Source organism: Dasypus novemcinctus, chromosome 30 (assembly GCF_030445035.2).
Source record: "Dasypus novemcinctus isolate mDasNov1 chromosome 30, mDasNov1.1.hap2, whole genome shotgun sequence".
In the NCBI taxonomy this organism is placed as follows: domain Eukaryota; kingdom Metazoa; phylum Chordata; class Mammalia; order Cingulata; family Dasypodidae; genus Dasypus; species Dasypus novemcinctus.
Genome location: NC_080702.1, coordinates 48,013,097 through 48,025,541, shown reverse-complemented (window position 1 = coordinate 48,025,541; position 12,445 = coordinate 48,013,097).

Genomic DNA, 12,445 nt, shown 5'->3' with positions numbered 1-12,445 from the left:
TGTCTCCCCATATATTTAGGTCTTCTCTAATTTCTTGCAACTGTGTTTTCTATTTTTCAATATACAAGTCATTCACATCTTCATTTAAAATTATTCGTAGGTACTTTATTCCATTAGATGCCATTGTGAATGATTTTTTTTTAAATTTTCATTTAGAATATTATTTGATAGTTTATGAAACAAACATTTTTTTCATTTTAATCTCATAACATGTTTGAATGGATTCATTTATGAGCTCTAGAAGTTTTCTTGTGGAAGATTTGTTATTCTCTAGATAAAGGATAATGCCATTGCTGAATGTAATTTCACTTCCTCCTTTCTAATTCTAAACCTCACATTTAGTTTTATTGCCTAATTCCTTTGTCAAGTACCTTGAGTACATTGCTGTAGAGCAATAGTGAAAGCAGGCATTCTTGTCTTGTTCCAGACCTCAAAGTGACAGTTTTCAAACTTTCAGCATTGAGTATATGATTAGCTCTGTTTTTTTGTATATTACCTTTTTCATCTTGAGGAAGTTACCTTGTTTTCTTATTTTTCTGAGAAGTTATATTGTGAAAGAGCATTTGATTCTTTCAAATGTATTTTCTGCATTAAAGAAGATTTTCATATGATTTACCTCTTCATTTATTGTGTGCTATTACATTGATTAATTTCTTGTGTTCAATATCCTTGAAACTTGGGGAAAATCTCACTTGTTTATGGTGGATAATTCTTATAATATTCTGCTGGATCTGATAGGCTAGGTTTTTTTTGAGGGTTTTTGCAACAATAATCATAAGGGAAGTGGTCCTTCATTTTCTTTCCTCCTTAGGTCTTATGTAAATTTGGAATCACAGTGATTTTAGCTTCATAGAACGAATTAGGAAGAGATCCCTAATCTTCAGTTTGAAGGAATTTGAGAAGTATTGGAATTAATTCTTTGAATGTTTAGTAGAATAGACGATGCTGTCTTCCTGAACATCTCTTCATTTGGAAAGTTTTGATTGATTATTGAAGCTCTTGTTTATTTAGGTAAATTGCCTGTTTCTATAAATTCATCAATTTTTGTAGATTATCTCGATTACTGGCATACAATTGTTCAGAGAATTCACTCATAATCCATTTAATATCTGCAGTATCTAACAATGTCCCCAAATTCATTTTGTATTTCAGTAATTTGTATCTTCTCTTTTGCTTTCTTTTTCTATCTAACTAAATGTTGGCAATTTTATTGATTTTTTTCCAAGAACCAACACTTAGTTTCATTGGTTTTCTCAATTGGTTTTCTATTTCTCTATTTCATTTGACCCCCACTCTTAATCTTGATTATTTGCTTCCTTCTTTTAGCTTTAGGATCTTTTTGCCTATTTTTCCTAGTTCTCCAGGTCTGAATACAGGCTATTGATTTGTGACATTTCTTGTTTTTTAATATATGCACCCATAGCTACAAATGTTCATATATATTTGAAATTCATCACTAATCAGGTCTGACTTAATGAGTTAATTTATTCACAAAGTAAATGATAATAGGAACTTTGTTGGGTAGATGAGTTCAAATGCCAGCTGAAGTTTGACAGACTGCCCACACAGAAAAGATTCAGATTCTATGTCAGTGAAGTGGATTCCATATGAACACAAAGTCCAAACCTTTCCTAAGTAGAAACTCTGGTAAGATGCCTGGCTAAAAGTGGCATTCTTAGAATTTTAAATGCATTTTAAATGTTAACGATGTATAAACACACTAATCAAAAATTGATATCAAACCGCACACTTGCCCTGACCCTAGTGTTAACTGCTGGGAATTGCCTCTGAATAACAAGCCAGAATTTACTCTCAAACCACAGCACCACTATGTGCTTAACAGCCCAAGGTGGAAAAGTAAACAGTAGATGTTTCAGGCTCACTCATGGCAAAATGAAATCAAATGTAAATCCCCTCTCTTCAACCTAGACAGCCAAAAATTCTGACAACTGTAGGGTCAACTAGTGAAAAGGAGCACAATTTAAAAATTTATCACAGGGTTTAAGAAAATAAGATACCATCTCTAAGAGCTAGAAGAAAATCAGATGGTAATAAAAAGTCATTAAAGTTGCAGACATTGAGGTTATTCAGACAAAGATCATGAAACAACTCCGTTTAATGAGTTTTAGAAAATTAAAAAGAATTCTGTATCTTAAATGGCATACATATTACAATAATGAATTAAATAGAACCTCTAAGTTTGAAGTATAAAATGATGAAAATTAAACTATGTAGGGTAACTCAGAGAAATTTAGGTACAATAGAAACCAAAACCTCCATCCTAAAAAAGAAATTAGAAAATAAAATAAATTTATATCTGTAGACTTTTACTACATCCGACTATTTCTCTGTTTCAGTAAAGCATTCCCTTCCATGATATTTCTTACCCACAGCACAAGAGAACTTTGGTTCTTTCCAGTAACATTTTTGTTCCACTGGCTCTTTCCTCCTTGTATAATAGATAAATACAAATTTCGTGCATTCTGGAAACTCAATGAGATGAAACAGATATGTAGACATAGTTTGGTTGATGCATCTCACAGCTACCTGAGTGCTTCCAATTGTTCAGAGAAGGGGGATCTGGAAGTGAGGGGAAAATAGAATGTTGAGACAGTTGGAAGACATTAGGGGATGAAATCCCAGAACTTCTCATGCAATATTCATATTCTATCCATTTGCTTCCCTCGGAACCTCATGTCTTAGCAGTGGGATAATCTCTGCTCCTGTGTTTGATGTATACACACGTTGACCCTGGCTATATTATTATGATATGTTATATGAGGAAAGGACTCTGTTACTGCTTTCCTCTGTGACTTGTTTCCGTAGTGGTCCCTGAACCTGTATGATTTTATTCTGACTTTCCCACTCTTTATAATTATTCATTAACTGAAAGCATTCATCTTTTCTAAATTTCACATTGTAGAGCCCCAGTAAATTAATATTGAATTTACATGATACAACACAGAAGAACAGAACAGAGCTTACACAAAACGAGTCTTCTCCTCTTTCTATATAAGATGCATTTTAAATTTTGAAGCCAGCTATCATGTCTCCTATTTTTTTCGGTAACCCAGTGTTTGTCTGTCACTTAATTCACGGATGTGTCTTTTGTTATAATATATATTTTAATGACTCTCTTTAAGTATTACATTTAAGCAAAGCCCAAAACTGTACTTAAGTTTCACAAATAAAGGACATTTGCATGACTTTTTATTTAGTCATTTATAGATTTTTCAAGAATAAAATTTGTTTTCCATGAGAACATATTTAAACTCTCAGTTCAGCATGGATCAATTTTGTTACCACTTATTTTAAGATTTGAAGAGGATTAAAATTTCACTGATTAAGTCAAAGGTCATTTTCTTGAGAGAAAAATAGGAGGAGGATGAACTTTGAAGTAATTAGAAGCCTAGGAATACATGGCAGAGTTGCAACATTCGCCATCACTCACTGGTGACATGGTCAACAAAACATCTTTTCTTAATAACCATTATACCAACTAGGTATATTCAAAAGGAAATGGGAAATTTCTTTGGGAATTTTGAAAGAGGTCGAATATCACTCTCTGCAAAAAATACACTAAAAATGTAAGTACATATGGCATACACTATTGAATCTACATGATTGCGTTGCATTTACCCTTGAGTTTTGTTGTAACAGAGGAGCTAAGATGCACTCTAAGACAAATTCAGGGTGAAGAGCTATGCGTAAGAATGTGTCTTATGTATATTACTAAAAGGATAGCTAAAAAATGTAACATGGGATTATATAGCATAATAAAACTGCAAGTGAAATATGAATATGAGTAAAATTGCATATATGACTTTTTCTTTGAAACTGAATTATTATATGTTAATACTATAGGATGTTAATTTCAAACAAAAAACTTATTATGCTAAGTGAAAGAAACCAGATACAAGGTATTATGTATTGCATGATTCCATTTATTTAAAATGTAAATAGAAATGTATGTACAAAGATGAAATTAGTATTATTTAAAGCTGGGGAAGGGTAGAGAGATGGAGAGGTTACTGCTAAGGGGTGTGGATTTTTTCATTTTGGAGTAATTGTTCAAAATTTTTCAAGGTGATGAACACACTATATTTTAATTATAGTAAAATCCATTGATTATACATTTTGGATAGATTGTTATATGTGAATATATCTAAAAAAAATTGCTTACAAATAAATCAATAAATGTGCAAAAATACCCAGAAATAGCAGTTATGTACAGCAGGGGAAGTATAGAGAGACAGAGAAGTGAAGAATTTTTTTTCTCTTTTTGGGTTATTATTATTATTGAAATAATGAAAATGCTGTGATGATGATTAAAGTAATGAAGGCACTACTATTTGATTACACCATATAGCGTTGATTTTACACTTGGATGAATTGTATGCTTTATTAATACATATCAATAAAATTTATTTGTGATTTTTTAAAAGAATAAAAAATACATAAATGAAAAATCAATGCAGAACCATTAATTAGTGTAAAAGAGATTCAAGATCACTCAATACCTAGGATGCCAGCAGGAGGAGGGCACGACTGGGGTTCATGGTGACTGTGTAGTACAGGGAGTGACAAATGGCCAAGAAGCAGCTATAGGCCATCACAGTCAAGGGTAGGTTGTCTAAAATAAAATAAAATGAAAAAACAGGTAAAACTACATCTGACTCAGACTGTTTTCATAAGTCATGATTTTGATTTTTGTCCTTATGCTCAACAGTATTTTTGCATCAGTACTGGGGAAGACATAAATATCTCTAACAGTCAGGATAGAGAGGAAGAATTACAAGAGTGAGTGGAGGTGGAGGTCTTAGATGATGGCTAGGATAATAAGGAGGTTCCCCATGAAGGTGACTTGGTACAGAATAAGCAACATCCCAAAAAGGAAAGACTGTGATTCTTTTATCTTCTGAAATATCCAGGAGAATACATTTTGAAACATGTATTTGGTTTTCTGATTCCATGTATCAATGAAACTGCTGGACAGTGGAAAATAGCAATGCAAATTTAGCCACTATCAGGGACTGTTATCACAAATGTTATTATAAATTAATCATATATGGACTGAAATTGTCAGACAAAACAAATGTTTGTGCTTCTCCTTGAAGCTTTTACAGACTAGACATCCGAGTTCATTATTGAAAACTTTTTTCAAACAATATTTGACATTACAAATTCCTTGAGATTTATTTTAATCTACTATGATTATGATCTGTCATTTTGGATGTTGTGATGAAAAATTGGAATGTATGTGTTTTGGTGGTGGTAGCACAATATTTTGAATAAAATTATATTACAAAACTGTTACTTGGAAAATGAAAAAATTGAAAATTTTGAATCATCTGGGTCATCATCACTACTACAATAAAATTAAACAAACAAACAAATAAATAAATTACAACTCTGGATGGGATGACGCAAAGTTGTTAATATGTCATATTCACCAAATGCATTGAATGCCCCGTGATTATGAAAGAGGTTGTTGATGTGGGAGGAGTAGGGTGAGGGGGTGGGGGTATATGTGGACCTCATATATTTTTTTTAATGTAACATTTAAAAAACAAGAAAGAGAAAAAAATTTTTAAAGTTGCCATTTCTTCCCAACCTGATGAATACATTCAAATTAATCTAATTCTAAATGGCAAGATATCATCTTATAGATACTGATCATCTAATTCTAAAATTCTATGGATATGAAAACGATCTAGATAGCATAAATAATAATGAAGAAGAACTACAAAATTTGGGAACCATACACGCTGATTTCAAAATTTACTATGAAAATACAATAATCAAAGAATATTTTTGGTGTAATAGACAAGGTAAGTAATGTTAGAAATCTCAGAAATAGAACAATACAAAAGCAGTCAACTGATTTTTAAAAAATAGCCAGTGCAATTTCGTGGGGAAAGTGTCACCTTTTCAAAAAGGTGGTGGAATAATGCGATATAAACATCCCAAACAAAACAGGAACTTAGGCATAGATTGTACATAATTTACACAAATTACATGAAAATGAATTATTAACAAATAAAAGTAAAATGCAAAATAAATTTCAGGGAAATCTATACAAAAATATAGGGGCTGATGGCTTGATGATAAGTTTTTAGATATAGCATGATCCATGATAGAAGAAAACTTATCAGTTGGATTTATTCAAATGTAAAACTTCTGTCTTGTTAAAGATGTTGACAAAGGATTGAAAGAAAATCCACATATTTTGGGAAAGCACTTGCAAAACACATGTGAGAAATGATTTTTTCCAAATATACAAAGAATTCTTTACATCCCAAAATAAGAGAGCAAACACCTAATTTTAAATTGTGCAAAGGATCTGAACAGAATTCAAAACTTAAGAATATATAGACTTCACAAATAAGCATACAAAAAGAAGCACACCATCATTTGTCCTTAGGGGATTGCAAAATTAAAATCACAATGATATACCATCATATGCTTATTGGAATAGATAAAAGCATAAATAAAGACAATACCAATTAGTGGTGAGAGTGTGGAGCCATATGCCTATAATTCAATTTTTCTCTCTGTTTTTTTTTAAATTTTACATTAAAAAATATATGAGGTCTCCATTTACCCCCACCTCCCCAACCCACTCCTCCCTCATCAACAATCTCTTGCATCATCGTGGCATATTCATTGCATTTGTTGAATACATTTTGGAGTACTGCTGTACCACATGGATAATGGTTTACATGGTAGTTTACACTCTTCTACAGTCCACCCAGTGGACCATGGCAGGACACACATGGTCCAGCATCTGTCCTTTCAGTACCACCCAGGACAACTACAAGTCCTGAAAATGCCTTCACATTATATAACTTCTTCCTTGTCTCTACACTCAGAAGCTACCGTGGCCACCTTCTCCACATCAATGCCACAATTTCTTCCATTACTACTTTCAACAGTTCTGTAGTGGAATACTGTAAGTCCATTCTAATCCATACTCTTTTCCTATGTCCTGTGGATCCTGGCATCGTTATGTCCACTCCACATCGATACTGAGAGGGGACTTAGATTCCATATGGATAATGGATTCATTTCTCCTGCTTGAAGTTGTAGGCACTCTGGGCTCCCTGGTGTGCTGGTTAAACTTCTTCATCTAACTGTTAGCTGGCTGGGGTAAGTCCAATGAACCAGAGGGTAGGAGTTGCAAGTCTGCTGAGGCTTATGGCCTGGCTGTCCAATGGACCGTCCAGAGAGTCAGATCTCCTGAATATACACCAACCACAGGGTCAAACACAGATTCAGTAAAAGTGACAGAAGAGGCATGTGTAGAAAGTTCATATCTCAGTCCAAATGCATCACACTTAAGAAAACAAACTCCAAAGTAGGACCAATTAACATGATCCTGAACTCCAGAGTCATCTGCCATGACCATAGACCTAGTGGGTCCCTGTAGCCCTCAGAAGAACCAGTACCTGGGGTTGTATCTACTTTGGCTGTCTCTGGTACCCTTCTGAGGCATGCATAAGTGTGACCACTCTGATGACCTCCCGAATATTTTTTTGCTACTCATAGTCATATAAACTCATTTGTCCTTTCCATTTCCCCCTTTTATCCAAAGTCATAAAGCAGTTTTCAGCACCTGATCTTACATGTAGGCTGAGATATTCTGCTGCTCTGGGTTGACCATTTTATTCAAGGCCTTTTTCTATGGGCATCACCAGCTGGTTCTTGGTAGTAATCCCTCTGTGCCAGGAAGGGTCATCCCTAGGAGCCGTGTCTCATGTTGGGGGAAAGGCAATGCATTTACATGCTGAGTTTGGCTTACAGAGTGGCCACAATTAGCAACATGGAGGCTCTCAGGAGGTAACTCTTGGGCACCTTACAGCTCTAGGCTTTGTTCTTATTTCAGGTGCACAGGCTAATAAGCAAAGTCATCAGTATCAAAGGCTCATTGTTGGAACATCCTTCTTTGTTGGTCTTTGCCACTGCACTTGAGGAATTGTTACTGTCCCATTGGGGAATGTGATAGAGCTCCCCTGGCTAGGAACTCAGGACTCCCTTAGTTGTCATTTTTATGTTCCCTGTATGTATGCCCTATAGTACTCCCTCCCAAACTTGTGCCCCCCATCAATCACAACCCACACCAGTGATCCTCTCCTGACATACTTCAACATTTCTGTGATCCAAAACTTCTTGAAAAGTGGCCAATCTCAAAGCCAAACTCAGCATGTAAATGCATAGCCTTTCCCCTAGTTTGGGACATAACTCCTGGGGATGAGCCTCCCTGGTGCTGGGGGATTACTACCAAGTACTAGCTGATGATGTAACTAGAAAATGACCTTGAACTGAAGGGTCAACTCGGGCCAGCAGAATATCTCAGTCTACATATAATACCAGGAGTTAAAAATGCTTTTTGACCCAAATCAAGGGGGAAATGGAAAGAACAAATGAGTTTATATTGCTATGAGTCTCCAAAAAGTGCTGGGAGGTTATCAGAGGGGTTGCCCTATATGCACACCTCAGCAGAGTCCCAGAGACAGATAAAGTAGATACAACCCCAGGTATCAGTTTTTCTGTGGGATACAGATACGCACAGGTTCTATGAACCTGGCAGATGGAGTTCAGTGCCATGTCAGTTAGCCCTATTTTGGAGTTTGTGTTTCTGTGTGATGGACCTGGACTTAGATGTGATCATTTTTCACAAGCCTCTCCTGTTACTTTTACTAGAACTCTAGTTGGTGCTGGGGTTTAATGTATACCCAGGGGATCTGAATCTCTGGACTGACCATATGATAGCCAGGCCCTGAGCCTCAACAGACTTCAGCTCCTACTCTCTGGTTTACTGGACTTACCCCACTCAGTTAACATGGGGTTGAAGAAGGTCAACCACCACATGAGGGACCCAAGAGTGCCTACAACTGAAAGCAGGAGGATTGCATCCAGCATTCATGTGGAATCTAAGCCCCCTCTTGATATAGATGTGGAGTGGACAGAACCATTCCAAGGTCCACAGGATGGAGGAATATAATGTGGATGAAAGTGGACTTACTGATATTCTATTCATGAACTATTGTGATTTAGTAATCGAAGAAAATATGGCATTGTTGTGGAGAAAGTGGCCATGGTGGCTGCTGAGTGTGGGAAATGGGAGGAAGAGGTGAGATGAGGAGGCATTTTCGGGACTTGGAGTTGTCCTGGGTGATGCTGCAGGGACAGTTACCAAAGATTTTATGTCCTCCCATGGCCCACTGGATGGAACGTGGGAGAGTGTGGGCTATGAGGTGGACCATTGACCATGAGGTGCAGTGGTGCTTAGAGATATATTCACCAAATGCAATGAATGTCTCATGATGATGGAGGAGATTGTTGCTATGGGGGGAGGCATGGGGTGAAGGGGGTGGGAGGTAGATGGGGACCTAATATTTTTTTAATGTAATATTAAAAAATTACATAAAGACAAAAAAACGTGAAGCCTAATATGTTGCCAATTTCCATTAACAGTAAATGGAATATAGTGATGGGTTTAAAGATGAGATGTAAACTAATATAAAGTACAAATATATTGGAGTATCAAAAAATGAAAACAATGAAGAAGCTTTGTTTTTGTCGTTTTGTCTTTCACCATTGCAATAGGTGTTGCCCTGTATGTACAGTGGCAAGGCAATTTCTTTCATTTCGTCCTCAGTGTCTATATCCTTTCTTTTTTTCTAATTATTTTTTTGGCTTCACAAAAGTTTTAGGTCACAGTAATTCACATATACAATGTAGGGTACTCCAACATATCCAACATCAAACACTTTGTCCCTTCCCCAGCAATGATCTTTTTATATGTTAACATTATATTTGCTGCAGCTGATGTACAGATATTGAAACATAGCTTTCAAACATGGTTCCATTTTGATTTACATTATGTTTTACATTTTAGACTATACAATTTTCTAAATTTGTAGTTATCTTATGTTCTACGTTATGGTTTACATTTTAGCCTGTAGACTTTTATGCACTCTAGTTGTAATTAAACATGCACACAAATGTTCATAGCAGCATTATTCACTATTGGCAAAACATAAAATTCGATTCTGTGAACAAAACAGGATTGCTGTTATCTGGCTGCTGCCAACCTGGCCAGTCCATCTTTTGCTTCCACATCGTGCCCCTCATTGTTCATCAGATATTAAGAAATTTATTTAAAACCTCAAGAAACCTTACAGTTATATTGAGCTCACATTTCTATCCCTGGCATCTCTTCTTTGTGTGCTTCTACAACTTTCTCCTACTACATAATTACTCCAATTCTTCCTTCTCGACTTCAAGTTGGTTATTTTTCATAACAGGGAAATGTCATATGTATCTTGAAAGCAATACAATTGCCCTTTATACTCAAATCACACAAAGTGAAATAGCTTTGGCATCCTTGTTCAAATATACTTGGTATGGTATGACGTGTGTAGGGTGAACTAGCATTTGGCAGCCATTTCTCTCTCCTGCTTTGCATTCCTGTACTCAAAGTATGGTGAACTAAGAGGTGCAGTGATTTAAGCAAATCTCAGGACAACAGTGTCCTCCTAACTGAAATCAGAAAATGCATCATATTTGTGGAGTCAACAATTTCAATGTAGTCTTTTTGGTTATAAAATATTCCTGATAAGATAAAAAATCAGTGTTTTGTATTTCCAGCAACTTGAAAGTCATACATTTAGTTTCTTAAACTATATTTAGGTACATGTTTAATAAGCTTGTTCTCAGCATTCTAATCGAGATTTTATTTTTTTTTATTTTTAAAGAAGCTTTAGATTCAATAAATATTACATAAAAACATAAGGGATATAAGTAAACTCATATTTTTAATGTAACATTTTGTACAATCTATATATTTTTAAAAATAAATTTAAAATCTATTTAAAAAACATAGGGGGGAAACGATGTGCCTCAACCAATTGGACTCCTGTCTACCATATAGGAGATCCAGGTTTCAATGCCAGGGCATCCTAGTGAGGGCAACCAGACCCACATGGGGAGCTGGCCCACACGGAATGCCAGGGCATGCAGTAACGTGAATGCACCCTGCACAGGAGAGACACCCTTCACGGGAATGTTGCCTCATGAGAGAAATTCCACCCCATGCAGGAGTGCCAGCCAACATGGAGAGCTGGTGCAGCAAGATGACACAACAAGCGACACAGTGGAGAGAAAATAAGAAGATGTAGCAGAACAGGGGAGCTGGGGTAGTGTAAGAGAGTAATTGCCTCTCTCCCACTGCAGAAGGTCCAAAGATCAGTTACCAGAGTCACGTAATGAGGATACAAGCAGACATAGAAGAACACAGAAAGCAGACAACATGGAAATCAGGGGGAGAAATAAATAAAAAATTAAAAAATTAAGGATTTCTGTATGTTCCATGGCTTCCCCCTCCCACACTTTCCCCCATTAACATCCTTCATTAATGTGGTACATTTGTTACAATGGATGGACATATGTTGGAGCATTGCTATTAACCATGGATAATACTTTACATTATAGTTTACACGCATTTTAATAGTTTATGATAAAATGTGTTATGGCTGGTATCCATCATTTCAATATCATGCAGGACTATTCCAATGTTCTGAAAATGTCCCCATGTTACACCTATTCTTTGCTCTCCCTCTCTGCAGAATCTCTGGGTCCACTGACTTCATATCAATGATAACATTTTTATATTGTTGAAATAATAATATGTCTATAATAGAATAATAAGTCTAATTTAGTCTATTGTTCCCAGAATCTCAACAGAGGAGCAACATTTACTCTCTAGATCACCAGATTCACTTAGGACAACTAGCAATGTGATGATGGACAAGGCTCATCCCAAGGAACAGAGACTGTCTACAACTGCAAGCAAGATATTTACATCCATCTGTCCATGGTATCGATGTCCCCTCTCAGTTAGAAACAGAGTGGGCATCACCATCACAACATCCCAATTTGCGGAATGAACAATGGACAAATAGAGATTTTGTACAAAAGGAGAAACTGTCTAAATAAAAATAGACATAAAGATAAAATATTTGCTACAATAGCTGATTGCATAAAAACAGATCTTACAAACTAGTTATCTGGGAATTGATATGTAAGTTATTGGGTTCGAGAAGAAGAATGGCACTAAATACATTGGATAAATGTACACCACTAGTCTATGTATATCGCTGGCATATGTGACTCACTATATATTGTTTGTATTCACCCCAAAGACAGTGACTCGGAGAGATATGAATAGGCTGACTGGTTTATGTGATAAATGATTTTGTTTAGAATCATAATTTAAGATATCCATTGACTTGGGTCTCAAATGCAATCGTGAGATTCCCTAAAAATGACAAGCTGAGGATATTTAATTTTCAAATTAAGTCACAATATAAAATCAGACATTTTGAAGAAAAGTATGAATCAAATGTCTTCTCTGAAAACTACAGTCAGATGTGAGATGTCT